Source organism: Protopterus annectens, chromosome 1.part2 (assembly GCF_019279795.1).
Source record: "Protopterus annectens isolate FY-2018-M chromosome 1.part2, PAN1.0, whole genome shotgun sequence".
NCBI lineage: Eukaryota > Metazoa > Chordata > Ceratodontiformes > Protopteridae > Protopterus > Protopterus annectens.
In genome coordinates this window covers 621,190,855-621,204,911 of record NC_056727.1, presented here as the reverse complement: position 1 = coordinate 621,204,911, position 14,057 = coordinate 621,190,855, and the positions used below count along the sequence as shown (strand labels likewise).

The 14,057-nt window shown below is 41.0% G+C and overlaps 1 protein-coding gene across 1 annotated transcript in view; it reads right to left on the bottom strand.

Annotated features, from left to right (window-relative positions):
* Window positions 1-14,057, bottom strand: part of LOC122792476 — a 216,661-nt gene that overhangs the window by 28,205 nt on the left and 174,399 nt on the right. The gene's annotated exons all lie outside the window — the stretch shown is intronic.

Sequence of the window (14,057 nt, the reverse complement as noted above, 5' to 3'; positions counted from 1 at the left end):
CTATGCCTGCAGAGCAGTGCCTAAAAAAAGGAAGTAAAAACACTCTATGAATTCTGACAAACAGTCAACCCTAAAGCCAAAGTTCACTGATGCAGAGAAAGAGGGGCTAATCCAGGCCCTCCATCTCTTTGGATAACAACTCTTTGACATGCATACTGCTTATCAGGATGGCCTATCAGGACTATACCTGGTAAGATGTGGTGAAAGGTGTCAATGTGGCTGATGCCCACAACCTCAGTTATGAGATGGTGCACCACAAGACCACTAACATGACACATGCCACGAAACAAAGAATTTACCCCCTGGCATGGAAAGGTAGGTCAAAGGAAAGGAGGCCATTGAGTTAACCACCTCTCTGATGGAGACAGAGGAGTTCCTGGACTCTGTCAGAGGCAGTAGCACCTCCAAATGGTCCCATAGTATAGTGCTGGATCTTAGGGAAGAGCTGAGCTGCACTGGCCAACATGACACTCTACTGTAGATGTCCTGGTATGTAGATCCCTTTCTGTGTAAGACCACTTGTAAGTCCTATGCCTTCCTTAGTTACTGTCCAAATTATTAAAGCTGTCTGATTTGTGGTACACAAACACATCATGATTTACCCCCTATGGCCATCTGCACAAGGTATGCGATTAAATTATTTACTGACATCATATTAATATTTGTAAACCTTAGCTTCATTTATACTTCTGGTGCTGGGTCATACTTGCCATACTTGCACAGGATATTGTGCTTTGGTGAATTTACAGGTGATTTTTTTTTATCTGGCAACAGAACTCTGGAACTGCCTCCACCTGAAGCTGGACAATCTGCAACATCTGATAATGATGGCAGGGATAAGCTGGCTGACATAGTCAGGGAGTATGCAATGTGTGCTGGTCACAGGGAATGAGGTCACTGTATCCTCTGCACATACCGTAGACATAGTCTCTATATTTAAGGATAGCCACACCTTATAAGAGGACAGGCTAATGGTGACATTATCAGTGAGGGAAGTGTGCTGGCCCCTAGCAGACACATGTCAGATTCTGACCTTAACATCCATGGGCAAAGAAGTACACACAGGGGACTGGGTAATGGTGCTCACTCCAGACATAGTTAGCCCCTTCTCCTAAGGTTGGTGTGTCACTGGCTGCAACACAGTACATATACAGGGTCATCACTGAGGCACAGGCCAGTACCAGCACAACCATACAACCCTGGAAGAGTTTGTTGGGTGATGCAGGGAATCCATGATGACTTACGGAAGCACATGTTGTGTATATGTGATTGTTTGGATAGACTTGCATACTGAAATATGCAATATCCTCTCAGGCTCACCTGCCAATAGTGAGGGATCATCCATAAAGCTAATCCACTACTACATCCAGAGATGACAGCCACCATGGCAATGGATGACCAAGACTGGGCTACATCTGTTGTGGTGGTATCTACACCCAGGACAGGATGTCTCCATCAGGAAGATGCCTCCTTGATCGGATTCAGCCTCAAATACATGCTGTTTCTGAAAGTGCCTGATCTGCTGTAACTGCTTCCTAACTATGACATCATGTGACATTATGGATACTGACATTATATGTGCATATGTTCCAGTGTCATACTGCAAGGCACCACTATATGAATCCGGACAGTGAAAGCATGCCTTCAGCAGCCTAAATACTCTCTTAGTATTTCCCTCATTTGTGATTGAGCAAAGTTGTTTCCTTGGTCTGTTCAAATTTTTTTTGTATTTCTTGTGGGTGTTATGAGCCAGGGTTCCAGGGCTTATATGGCATTGCCAACAAGATGACTTTGGAGGAAGTCACCACCTCACATAACATTGGTACATGTCACAAGACTGCCATATGTGGGAGTCATGATAACTATCTGGGTTGCCTGCAGACACACTAGATATAATACCCTTTACATTATAGAACCCCTTACAGCAGATGGAGTGATACCCACTGTAATTTATTTCTCTCTTTCCCAGATTAACAGGTGGGACCTTTGTTTCCGTATGTGTACAGTTTATGGTTTGCTATACTTTATGGAAATGGGCTACAAGGCTGCCTTATCTGGGGGTATGTGGGAATCATAAATGCTGCCTCACATGCAGAAGCATGACATTGAGAAACTGATGGAGTATTCCCAAGGCAGATAGCTGATATACCCCCACTGTATCCCCAGTAGGTCACTGAAAGGTCCCTGTAGCTAATATGTGTAAATCCATGATCAAAAACACAAAAGGGCACTTCAGAAGGACAACTGCCTCTTTCCTCTCTTAAAATTAACACCAGGTTTATTTATCCAAATGAAACAGAACAAAAAATAAATCACATTATTTTTTGTTCTGTTTCATTTGGATAAATAACCTGGTGTTAATTTTAAGAGAGGAAAGTGGTGGTCGTCCTTCCAAAGTGCCCTTTTGTGTTTTTGATCGTGGTTTTGCTTTCCGGGCTTTGTTTCCTCATTGTTTTTTTTATATGTAAAGCCACATATACCTTTGTATCCACTGAGACAAGTACTCCACGACTCCTGCAGAGTTCCAGATGAGGCCGACACATGTACATGATTACTTGGACAGTGTCTCTATCCACACAGTACCAGTCCACAATGTCAATGAACCCATGAAACGTTAAGTACAGTCGGTGACCTGATTCTTCTGGGGGGGGGGGGGTTGTGCCACATACCATCCTGCACATCAGCTCAATAAGAGCCTCTTGCAAATACACATTTAGTAATGTGGCAGCAAAAATCTAACATTCTTTAGTGAGTTCCCTAATCTGAACACAAACATTTGCACAAGTTAAAATATGCTGCATCTGTAGCCCTATTGCTTGGCATTTATACATTGAATCCATCTGCCATCTTGTTTTGCCTTATTAGCATACCCTGAGAGGCTTATTTTAATGATGTCATTATAGAGCCGTTAGCACATACTGTGCCTGACTGTGCTGCTTGGCCTGCCGAACTTGTGGAGCCTGTGTTTCTGAATTGTACAGAATGTGTGTGGCTGCTTGCTGGGTAAATTCAGCGCATGATGACGAAACGTTTTCTGAATCCATCCAGTGTATATAGCTATTATACAATGACTAAAGTAATGTCTTTAAAAAGAACTAGTATAATTTGTTACTATTGTTATGAAGATTGTTCTCTTGCATGGTAAGATGGTACCAAGAGAATTACATAAAATATATTCATCCCAAATAGTTTAAAACCAGACTAAGTGATAACAAAGACTACAAAGTACACTTTAAGTTAATATTCTGAAGCCATTTACGTACTGCTCCAAAATTAAAAATATATTTAAAAACAAGACAGAAGGGCAAAGAGGGTTTGTAACAAGTGGAAGGTATAGGTAGGAAGGAGGGCATAGTTAGAGAACTAGGGGCAAACAAACAAATATAGATCACAGACAAAGACTGACAAGGAAGACTGAAAAAGTTAGACAACTGATAATGAAGAGGACTGGGCTACAAACAGAGGATGGGGAATGACACAAAACAATGGAGAATACAATGATGGTGATAGGGAGGGAGTGTGGAAAGTCTATCAAACTAGCAGACATGTAAACCCACCTACAAGTCAGATACCTCCAGAGCAGGTGATACATTTACTGCCCTGGTATTCTGGTACCAGGTATACACTTTATAAAGGGGGCCATTGTAGTGCCCCCAGGAGTGGCCTTAGGTCAACCGGTGCCCTAGGCAAAAGGGCTCCATGGTGCCCCCCACCACACCATCTGGTGCCCCCATCCTAGTCTACTTACACCAAATAAATACTGGAAAAGTGCCCCTACTAGAGCAGCGCCCTAGGCAGCCGCCTAGTTGGCCTATGCCTAAGGCCGGCCATGAGTGCCCCCTGCAGCAGGAATGCCCAATTGTTCTTCTGCAGTAGGTGTAGAAAGATTTTCCAGTCCCTGCTGCACTAGGTGAAGTCCTGCTGAAATCTTTGCCTATTGATGCAGCGTTGAAATTCAATATCAACTATCTGACAAAAACAAAATGGCAGCTGGGATACTCAACAATACATAACGGACACCACAGAATGCACATGAATGGGCAGCATGTTACCCATGTTCAGTAGCATAATGCAAAGTGACATTAGTGTAACCAGAATTCAAATGTTCGCAAACCCTACATGAAGCCCCAGCCCATGACTGTGCCCTGTAACAGTCTAAAGGTGATAACATACTGCATTATTATAACAGTTCAGAAACAACCACACTAAAATCTCTTTAGCATAACCGTGCTATTAGCATCACTGTAATGCAATCGTGCAATACAAAACATGGTTGCCTTTTTGTGACAGACTGCATTATGGCATGCAATGTAGAGAATCAGAATATAATAAATATCAGGTTTTACTACCATACTGAAAAAGTGACAGTGGACAGGACAGCTGGCAAAACACATTAGAACTACAGTAACCACACAAGGGTAAATGAAAGCAAAAGACACTGTCACATAGCAGTGGAGTGAGTGGGTAACAAAATGGTAGACACCATGGCAGAGGACTGACAGGCTGAAGGACTTAACATGGCAGGGCACGGCACTCAGGTGAGACAGAGTAAAGTCCTGCTTGGGTGCAAAGGATCAACCTGAAAATGCACAGGAATATGTAGAACAAGCTGCAGTTGTTGAGATGTGGGTCTCAATGTGTCAGAGCAGAGAGCATAGGTAGGTAAATTTACAGTTCTGTTCACAGGTTCATAGGTAAGTACTAGGAAATCAGTCTACAGACCATTACAAGCCTAGCCAATAAACTGTATTCACAAGTTCCCTCCGGCCTTAAGCAGAGCAACACAAGATTGACCTGGGAGAAATTAAAGCTGCCCATCATTTTTTTAGGTTTACTTTGAAGCTGGAATGGGTGTTACTCTTCTTGGCATGTAGCAGATGTTTCTTCCAGAGGAGTGGAACACCTAGAGATTTACATGCCAATGTGTCTTATTTATCTGCTAATGAAGGTTGTTTATTTAAAAGGGTATTTGAGGAGCTATGTGTTCTGTGAAAGTATAGGTCACTGGCTCTCAACTTTATGGCACAGGGACAGGACAAACAGGCTGAAGTACAGTTGGGATTCTCAGTCTGGCAAGTCACTTGGAATATTGTTAGGGTCTCTCACTGTCCTGATGAGAAGGTGTTGCAGCATTGTGCCATGTGTACACGAACAGCATGACATGCTGTGGGGGATATTGGACCCACGGTATAACAGGTATAGACCTTGCTGCCTGAACACGTCTGATGAACAGCAAGCATGGTTAATGTGCACAATCACCACATTATGGCAGAGTGTCTGAACAGTTACACTGTATCAGTACATAAAGCGCTGGGAATACTATGAGAAAATTGCTGGCTGGCATGCATACACACGGTGATCTACATGTTAATAATGTAATGTTGACAGGTCCTTCCAGGACCAGGTATGGCAGGGACTGATGTAGGATATCAGTGCATGGGTGGTCAAAACAGGACAATAGTGCAAGTCACATGCAGGAACAGTAATACAGTACTCTATGCCAGGAAGAATGCACAGGAAATCACCAGAGAAAGCTTGACCACTGGCAGTGGACTACCAACACAAATGCATCTCACAGAGATGGAGAAATTCCTGGTATCCCGTCACTGGGGAAAGTGAGATAACCCTCATATGTGGCACATCTTGGATGTGGGAGCTGGGTTGGTTAAGACTGCAAAAGTGTCTGTACAGGATTTCCAGGATAAGTAGTAGCACATGTACATTATTGAGTACAATGCCCCCTTCGGCATGCACCTTGCCAAGCACAAGCAGTAGCTGAAGAGACCACAGAGGTTCCTGACCAGGAAAATCCAGGGTCTCAAACACCTAGCCTATACAGGGGTCTACTTTAATTAACCAAAAGCTGATTCCAGCGAATGCAAATCCATCAACAGGAATGCATCGAACCGCGAAATAAGCGAACTCATCAAACCACGAAATTACTGCAAAATTTGAAATGTGGAAGTGTTTTGGTTGGCCCGTCTGAGCTACAGATCCATAAGGTAAGTGGGTGATAGTTACGGACATTAGGGTGCGGGTTAAGGTAAGTGCATAGATAGGTAATGTAATATGTGTAATGTATTTAACATTTAGTGTAGGGTTTGAGGTAGGGGTTTGGTTAGTGTATGTGTGTGGTTTATTTATTTTGCTTGGGTATAGCTCCATTGGGTAAGTGTGCGGTAGTTACAGACCTTAGGGTTAGGGAGGGATTAAGGAGAGTGCATAGATAGTGGTGTATGTGGGGTTTAGTGTAGGGTTAGAAGTAGGCTTTTGGTTGGTGTATGTTTGTAGTTTATTTATTTTGTTTGGGTGGGTAGTGTGTTTTGGGCGGTGAGGTTGGCCGAGTATGACAAATCGGTATTTTGAGTTTCGCAGTTTTGTGAGTTTGCTTATTTTACAGTTCTATGTATATGTGTCGATGGATTTGCATTCACTGGAAACAGCTTTCAGTTAATTAAAGTAGACCCCCTATACAGATAAGCTAAAAGCCCTGCTCCTCTACTCAGTCTCATACAGACTGCTAATGAAGCAGTCACTATTGGCATGAAAACAACAAATAATAATTCCAAACAAGTAAAACACGCCAAAGATAACGAATTCTGCTGAAAAAAGATCACACCCTGTCGGAAGATAATTTCTTTGTTGCACCATACAAATGATTAAGCACTTTCATCCACAGCAATGTGGACTTCATCAGAATAATTACTACAACTTAATTACAACTGTTTAGAAGAAATAAAACTTTATTGGAGAAAACTTTATTTAGCCATTCAATTTCAGAATAACACTAAACATGCAGGCAAGATAGTCTTTAGAGGAAAAGTACTTATGTACCTGTAACACACTCTAGTGTGGAAGTGTATGAAAGAATGGTAATTAAGGAGATATATAATTTACAGAATGATTTAAAATATAAGAACATGAGGCACAATCTTTCACATAGTGAGGCTGTTATTTTGAGGCAACTCAAGGAAGACCACCACATCAGGATTCTGAAACCTGACAAGGGTGGTGGGGTGGTGATTTATGATACATTAGAATATGTTGCAAAAATATTTGAGATCTTACAGACTGAGACTTCAGGGAATTATGAAACGGTTTCTGTTAATGAAATACAGATTGCTTACAAGTGTATTGATATGTATATAGAAGAGTTTTTGTTAGACAACTGTATTACTAATGAGGTTTATAATTTTCTGAAAGTAGAATATCCAGTTATGGCCACAATTGTTGGCATACCTAAGATACATAAGAGCATCACCAACCCACCCTTACGGCCAATTATATCTGGCAGTCATTCTAAAACATTCCCTTTGGGAGTGGCTATTGATAAATGGTTAAAACATATATATGGGACTATTCCACATATGGTGAAAGATTCATGGGGATTCCTTAGCAGCCTTACTTCTAACGTTTGGAAAGAAAGACTGTATTACATCACAACAGATCTAGTTGACTTATTTTCTTGCATTCCCAAACAATTAGGTCTGGATGGGTTCTGTAACAGTATTAGACAATATGCTAATTTAGAATGGGATTTTGTCACCCTGATCCTGGAGATGATGTCGATAGTGCTTGACAACAACTTTATTTACTTTGAGGGTGAGTACTACAGGCAGACCAGGGGTAAGGCCATGGAGGCAGCTTGTGCATGTTCGCAAACCTGGTCATGCTGGATTGGGAACCAACCATGTTTTTCAGAGTAAATTCCACAAGCACATTTGACACTTCTCCAGGTTTTTGCATGGCATGTTCTTATTGTGGGAAGGTCCTTACAAAATATTTGAGGAATTTATGAATTACATTAATAATTCAACCACATTTTTATGATTTACCCATGTGTGTAACATCAGGGGTATAGCATATTTGTATACATTTATATCTAATACTACTTGTGGGTTTAAGTCTAATATACATAGAAGGGATACCTTTTCAAATAGTTATCTTGAAAATACAAGTAACCACCCCAGAAAGTTAATGAAGAATATTTGTAAGGGACAATGTATACGAGCAGTCCGGATGACCTCTCAATATTCAGACATGATTAAGGAAATGGAATATATATGGACCCTATTTAAGCAGAGGGGTACCCTATACACATGTTAGATGATGTTAAGAGGTACGTCATAAGTGAATGGGGTAAAAAATAACCACCGATTTTGGGAAAAGCTTTATTAGATACTATACCCAGAGAAAAGGAAAACAATGAAACAAATTTTCAAAGAACATGTATTTTCGAGTATTCACCGTATGTTAATAAGGTAAAATAGATAACGGTAAACAACTGGAATATTTTATTAGCAGACAATGACATAAAGAACGTGGTGGGGTCAGTGCCATCTTTTGTTTATAAAATGGGTAGCAATCTAAAAAGAAGTTTGGAATATAACAGAGTTAGTACACTTCATGACAATAGACGTACAAGAAAATGTGGATGTTGTAGGCAATGCTTTGCCATACTTGAAGACAAAGGGGTTGTTTTAGAAAATGTAAATAATACTAAGGTCACCTTCATTCAGGGGAATTGCAATTCCAAGGGTGTTATGTATATGGCTAAATGCATGGCCTGTCCATGTTACTACATTGGCAAAACTTTGAGAAGCCTTAAGAACAGGATATACGATCATTTATATAACATTACTAAGAAAGATAGGACTAATGCTCTATATAGGCATATTGAGGTAAAAGGGGAAGGACACATATTTAAATTTGCAATTCTTGAACAGATTAAAATGAGTCCAACAGGAGGTAACCACAAGGCTTTGTTGGGGTAAAGGAGACTAAGTGGCAGCTGTTAACAGATGCTTTAAACTTTCCTGGTCTTAATGACTACATAACAATTAAGCCTATCTTACAAATGTGATTATAGGTAAAAAAGTGTGTTTTAGAAAGTAATGGGGCACAATGTATTCTGTTATAGTGTGTTGTGATTAAATTTATTGTAAAAGTGTATGCATATAAATTTTACATTAATTCAACTTAGATATCCATACTCATTAATATAGTAAAATATTATAACTTTTTTATATTAATTATGTTTTAAGTTCAAAACATTTCATTTGTGATTTTTTTATACATATATAAATATAGTGGATGTTTTAAGCTGAACTTCATATATATATTTTTATTGTTGTGGATGCTTATTTAATAGTAGGGATTGTTGTATTTTTAAACAGTGAAAGTTTGGCACCAAAAAAGCATATGTAAGGTGTAATTAAGTTGTAGTAATTATTCTGATGAAGTCCACATTCCTGTGGATGAAAGTGCTTAATCATTTGTATGGTGGAATAAAGAAATTATTATCTTTGGACAGGGTGCAATCTTTTTTCATCAGAATCTGTTATCTTTGGCATGTTTTACTTGTTTGGAATTATCATACAGACTGCTCAGAGTTGACCTGTGTATGGCATACAAGGACATTTCAAACCCAGCCTTGATGAAGCTGTGGCATATCCGTAAGACAAACTCCACTCACGCAACCCACATGCAAGGCTTTAACCTGGTCTGTGAGATTAATAGAACTTGTTGGTGGAATAGATTTCTGCCCCAAAGACTCCCCCATCTGTGGAATAGACTCACCCTCCATGTCAAGCAGAGTACCTCTCTAGCCCTCTTTAAGAAGAACCTGGACGACTGCATGGGAAACAGAAAATATACCTCTGGGATCCCACCTGTGTCCCTGCTGGACAGGGAAACAGGTGCTGACTTTGAGGGAACATATGCAAAATTCTTGGCTAGGCTTATAAGTGCCTCCGGGCCATTAGCCTAGTATCATCCTATGAACCTATGAACATGCCATTTTTTCAGGAGAACGAATTGCACCTGAGAATGCTTTGCTCAAGCAAACACATATGTTTTTATATCATCCAGGGACCTTGGGGTTGCAACAGTGACAACCATGCTCCATAAGTTCTGTATGTGCTCATAGCCTATGGTTATGGTCATCATGTAATGCCTTGTAATAATCCTCAAAATTGTATACTGTTGGTCTGTCTTTCCTGCTAAACATAAGTAAAATTAAAGTGCTGAGTGTTAATGAGGAACTTTGCTTGACATAGATGGGTAGCTTGTTCCAGAGTATGGGAAGTCTCTGGGACAGGAATCTATCCCTCCAGCAAGTCCTGTTTATTGTGGTGACAAGGTTTAGGTCCCTAGAGCATGTAGCTCGGAGGGATTGGGATTTCTTTAGGTGTAGCATGTCCAACAGCTCCGGGTTTGACATATGTTAACATTTGAACAAGTAGCCCCTGTAATAATCCTCAAAACTGTATATTGTTGGTTTGTCTTTCCTGCTAAACAAAAGTAAAATTAAAGTTCTGAGTGCAAGTAACATTACAGTGCTGAGTGCAGATTTTAGGCCCTTACATTCAACTTACCTCTGGTGTGGTGTCTTGAGTCAATCAAGGTATTCCTCTAACCACTCCTACTGCCTTCTCTTTTCCCCCCACCCTGCTCTTTCCTCATACAGGTTAAACTGCTACAACTTAGTACAGACATTGGTTAATCCCTTCGCACCGCACCCTGCCCCCAAATTCCTCCTGCCCCTGGTGCTGCTACATTTATTGGTACTAGACTACACCCCACTTTTTTAAACCAATCAGTAACAACTTGTCACTCAACAGTACCACCCTCAACCTGATACCACCAGTCCTCCAACTCTACTATTCCTTTTGCCTAAGTTTCAAGTCTCATTCAGTAGGTATGCTATCACCCAAAATAGTCTTATGAACTCTACTTCTACCCCTTTTACTCATCTCATATCTCCTAACCGCCTACGAATATCAGGATCACCCAGTTTTCCACTACCCTAAATTCCAAACATCCATCCCATCTACAACAGATAATAATGCACCCTTACTCACTCCCCTCATGCTTACCTCCTTAACCCCTAAATACCACCATCTTACTAGACCTAGTTACATTAGTCATAAAACTAGACACTATTACAAAACTTTATTAAAAATCTTGAAACTCATACTCAGGATACACTGCAACCTTACAAAGGACGGTGACATCCACCCAAACCCTGGTCCATCCCCACCTGTTGGCGTTAATCCCCATACTATATCCCCTACCACCATAGCTCCAACAAACAGACCTCCTAGCTCACTGCTGACCTGCCATCTAAACATTAGGAGCATAAATAACAAAACTCAGCACCTGCATGCCCTCTTAGCTGTTCATTCCCCAGATATATTATGCCTAACAGAAACGTGGTTAAAGCCTGCCACCAAGAACCATGAGATTCTGCCACCAGGGTATAGTATGTTTCAACTAGACCGTACCACCAGAAAGGGTGGTGGGGTAGCCATATTTTACAAGTCTATCTTATCGGTCAGCATAGACACCCAACAACCACCCCAGTTCAATAATGCCGAACTTCTTATCTCAAAACTACAAATTAACAAAAATATAAACATTGTCTGTGTCCACATTCCCTCAGGGAGGAACACAGAAGCCTTAGAAGACTTCTTATATTGGTTATCCAATAACTACCCCCAAGAAACAATTGTTCTTGGGGATTTCAACACTGACTGGAACACTTGCTCTTGTAAAACTCCCACAACCCACATAAACCTCTATGGATTTACTCAAATAACCTCTCCCACCAGGACAGGAAAACCCAATAACAAGGAAAGTACCCTAGACTGGATACTCGTCAGTACCCATCTTCAATCTTATAAATCAGGCACTTTGTCTGATGACCTAAGTGACCACTGTCTCACCTATGTAATCAAGCTCAAAGTAGACTGCTCCTACCAACCCACCTATAGAACATTAAGAAACAACACGAATTTTATTCTCACTAAGTTTCAAAATGAACTTAAGGTATGCAACTGGTCAGTACTAAAAAGTATCCCCCTAGATGAAGCAGTAGCATACTTTAACACCACATTCCTTGCTATTCTTAACTCCCATGCTCCAAGCCGCTCTATTAGAACCAAAGTTAATATTGCACCATGGCTTTCTGAAGATACCAAAACCTAAATTTCACTCAGAAACAAAGCATGGGCCACCTACTGAAAAACAAAAGCCCCACATGATCAACTACGATTCAGAGAGCTAAGGAATGACACCAAACAATCCATAACCTTAGACAAAAAGAACCACTACTACCATCTACTGCAAAAACACCAAAACAAACCTCAAAGGTTCTGGGCAGGAATAAACAAACTACTCCACCCAGGCCAAACCGCCTCTCCACCCCCACAGCTTCCCAACAAAAATCCCCAGTAGACATTGGTAATAACTTCAACAGCTTCTTCACAGAGACTATCCAGTCTCTAACCAGCCAACTCTCTCCCAATGGCTCTAATTCTAATGTAGCCACACCCAGTACCCAAACATACTTTACCTTCCAACCTGTTCCTACTCAACTTATTCATGCCCTACTTAAGAAACTAAGACCCACCACCCTGGCTGCCAACCTACTCCCAGCAGACTATCTGCAAAAGGCTGCTGACACCATAGCATACCCCATCTCAATCTTGATCAACAGAGCTATATCTGAAGATACTGTACCTACTATATGTAAAATCTCCCATGTCATACCTCTCCATAAAGGAGGCAGTTCCACTGAACTGTCAAACTTTAGACCCATAGCTATTCTGTCATGTCTAGCTAAAATTATGGAGAAGTGTGTACACATACAGCTCATGCACTACCTCACACAGAACAAGCTGTTGTCCAACTTTCAGCATGGCTTTAAGCCACACCACAGTACTACTTCTGCCCTCTTCTCTTTCTCTAACATCATTAACCACAACCACAATAATAACAAACTATCCCCAGCACTCTTTCTAGATCTATCCAAAGCTTTTGACATGGTTGACCACAAAATGCTTATAAATACCTTGAAGGCCTTCTCCTTAAACAACCATGCACTCCAGTGGTTTCAGTCCTACTTGCAGGGCAGGCAACAGGCAGTCCTATGGCAGGGCAAGCTTTCATCTCACCTACCCATCACATTAGGAGTCCCCCAGGGCTTGATACTAGGACCCCTTCTTTTCTCCATCTTTATCAACGACCTTCATTCAGTCATTCCAGATGCTACCTGCATTCAATATGTGGATGACTCCACCTTGATTTATTCTGACACCTTACCAGCTACTTTTTTCACATTAACCCAAAAGCACCTTCAATACAGTGGGAAAATGGCTCTCCAATCAACATCTAATCCTAAACTCCAACAAAACTAAGTTGATCCTCTTCTCTCCCACATGCAGGTCCCCCCTGCCATCCTTCAACATAACTGCTAGCAATGGCACTATCATCTCCCCAGAAGCCCAAACTAAACTACTGGGTGTCATAGCTGATAACAGCCTGAAGTTTGATGCGCATATCAATCAAACTATCAAAACCATTAATAAAAAACTTGGCTGTCTGTACAGAATCAAACCTTTTCTTACTCCACTTGCTAGAACTGCAATTGCGCATTCCCATCTGCTATCAACTCTTCTCTATGCCTCGCCTCTATTCTCCAACTTAAACAAAACAGATCTTAATAAACTATTATCCTGCTATAACCACATTGCCAGGTTTGCTACTGGCACAGCCTACCAGACACACCACTGTCACAACCTAAATCTCCTAGGATGGCTTGAACAGCCAAGCCTACTGCGGTTCAACCAGCTAATAGTGGCACATAAAGTCCTTTACCAACCATAAAATACACCTGCACTAAAAAAATATTATCAGCCCCTACACCAGCACCTGGCCACTGCGATCATCCATTAGACTCCAAGTTCAAGCATACAAATCCAACTGCTCAGCTGGGGACTCTTAGTTTGCCAACTCTGTTGGAAAAATATGGAACAGTCTCCCAGCTGACTTGACCCTTGAACCCTCACTAACTCAATTCAAAAACAAAGAAATACTTCAAACCTCATTGGTTATGTCCTTGCACTAACCCCGACTAGTGACCTCTCTATTTCTTAGGTGCCTTACCTTCAACTACTTCTAACTTTTTTCTACCATTCCATTTCAGGAAGGGTGAATTATATAACTGCTGTTCAATGTGTCTTAAACCTGAATGTAATTTTATGTATATATAACTT